The sequence below is a fragment of the Myotis brandtii genome, unplaced genomic scaffold, assembly GCF_000412655.1.
Source record: "Myotis brandtii unplaced genomic scaffold, ASM41265v1 scaffold138, whole genome shotgun sequence".
In the NCBI taxonomy this organism is placed as follows: Eukaryota; Metazoa; Chordata; class Mammalia; order Chiroptera; family Vespertilionidae; genus Myotis; species Myotis brandtii.
The window spans coordinates 1,534,529-1,536,755 of NW_005354915.1; the positions used below are offsets into that span (position 1 = coordinate 1,534,529).

At 64.7% G+C, this 2,227-nt stretch overlaps 1 protein-coding gene across 1 annotated transcript in view; it reads right to left on the bottom strand.

Moving 5' to 3' along the window:
• The window catches only part of SULT4A1 (sulfotransferase family 4A, member 1), a 21,169-nt gene that overhangs the window by 9,791 nt on the left and 9,151 nt on the right, over positions 1-2,227 (bottom strand). The gene's annotated exons all lie outside the window — the stretch shown is intronic.

The window sequence follows — 2,227 nt, forward strand, 5'->3', positions numbered from 1 at the left end:
ATGGGGCGGGGGTGGAGGGGGGGGTAGGCCCAGGAGCACCTGAGTCTAGCGGAGAACACTGGCCTGGGCCAGCACCTCGGCCCGAGTCCCACCCTGCGGTGACTGGGGAGTGCCTCTGAGGTTGTCAGAGGGATGAACAGGACGCACAGCGCCTGCCGCCCGGGCCCAAGGGCTGTAACAATGGATGGTGCTCAGTCCCGAGGCTTCCGGCTCAACTTGCCATTCACGCAGCAGCCACGAGGCTCCGGCGGGAGGACTCCCAGCCGGCGTCTGACACTGCGGCGCTGTGTGCCCAGCACCCACAGCTACACAGGCGCCCTGTAATCCCAGAGTCTCCCAGGTGACACGGAGACGCCTGCAGACGCGCACCAGGCGATCCTGGCCGCGCCGCCCAGAACAGCCGGGCCTGGGAAACCACGGTGCCGTGGGCAACACCAGAAGGAGAGGAAGTGTGATTGATCCTCGTCAACGGCAACGAGACGCCGCGGCCCTGAACTGCCGCTGCGCTCAGCGAGGCTGCGCGCCACACACAGCGCTGGGCCAGAAGAGCCCGATGCTAGGGCCACCTCCTGTCTGGTTCTCGGTGACTCCACCCACATCAGGCTCCGCAATGGGTGAGACAAGCTACGGTGCTGACACGGACCCAGATGGCATTCCACCCACTGCAGACCCTCCCAGGACCTGCTTCTCCCGAGTAAAGCGAGGCCTCCCCCGGCCCCCTCGCCTGGCAGCCTCGCCCCACGGCCCCCGCGCCTCATCCACTGAGCTCCTATGGCCTCCCTGCTGGTCCGGAACGTGCTGTTTGCACGGGCTGGTCCCCTGCCTGAAGCCCTTTCCTCCCTCCCTCAGGTCCTTCAGAGGTGAGGGCTCCCTGACCAGGCACATAACTGACACTCTCGCCCTCGTCCCCCGTCCCCCGTCCCCTGCTGTGCCAACAGCCCAGGCATGACTTGCACATCCTTTATTCTGAATGCACAAGCAAACCCTGGGTGCTGAGCAATCAGAAAGAGGTGTGTTGATCAAGGAAGACTTCCTGGAGGAGGCAGCTTCGGAGCAAAGGCCCTAAGGGAAAAAGTGGTGCAGCAGCTCTTCAATTCAGACAGAAAAGCTACTAACCCTGGGAGCTTCCCACCAACCTGAGAGGCGGGGCCATCACTCCCTCACAGACAAGGCTCCTGAGGCCTAAGGGGGCCCAAGGTCACAGAGCCAGTTTGTGGCCCACCCTCCTCCTCCCGAGGCCCACCCATCGGCAGCTCAGGGCAGCTGCACTGGGCGTCTGTGCCCTCAGGAACGACTGTGGGCAGAGTTCCCGAAATGGCTCTCCCGGGCCGTCCTCAGGGCCTATTTTTAGAGCTCCCCCCCCCACCCCTGCAGCCCCCACAGGCAGGGACCCAAACCGATGTTCTCTGCACATTAACATCGATTTCCGTCAATATCGACTCGTCAACTCCAAAGCCCCATTAGCTCTCTGTGCCGGAAGGCCAGCCTCGCGAAAGCCAGAGGGCGGCCTGTCCCCAGTGGCCCCTCCGGGTCCACTTCCTGGCTGAGCAACGCGCGCTCCCCTCCTCCAGCCTTCAGGGCCTCAACAGGAGGGCACTGCCCGGTGCCCGGCACCGAGGGTGGGGAAGGGGCACGCGGGACAAGTGCAGGGAGCAGCCCCAGGCCAGCAGGCAAGAAGTGACGAAACGATCGCAGAAAAAGCCCGACCGGAGGTGATAGGACAACGGCACTGACGGTCACTGCGGGGTTCCTGCCACTCCGCTCAGCACCGTCATGGACGGCACCGCCCGGCTCTGCAGGCTCTCGGCCAGGCACCAGGGCGCAGTCCTCCGGGCTCGCCGCTCCTCTCCATGCCGCTGCCCCCACCCAGGTCCCAGCACCAGGCACCCCTGAGGTTACCTGGAGCCCACTCAGCCCCCATCCACTGTCCTGGCTGCCGCGGCCACCAAACACCCCAGTGGCTCTCTCGTCCTGCTCCGCCTCGTCCCCCCTCCCCACGCGCTCAAAGTCTCGCAGGCACCTGGTTTAAGAAGCCAGAGGACTGGGGGCCTGTAACAGAACATCCAGGCCCTCCCCCTCCCCTCCCCTCCCCACTCCCACGCCCAGAGCAAGTTCCTGCTGACTGTCCTCCCACCTTGAGTTCCGCAGGTGCTCAGGTAGGTGGTTGTTTCGTGACCACTACGTTTCCACGTTTCCACGGTGCTGATTCCAACTCGGGAAGGTGCGG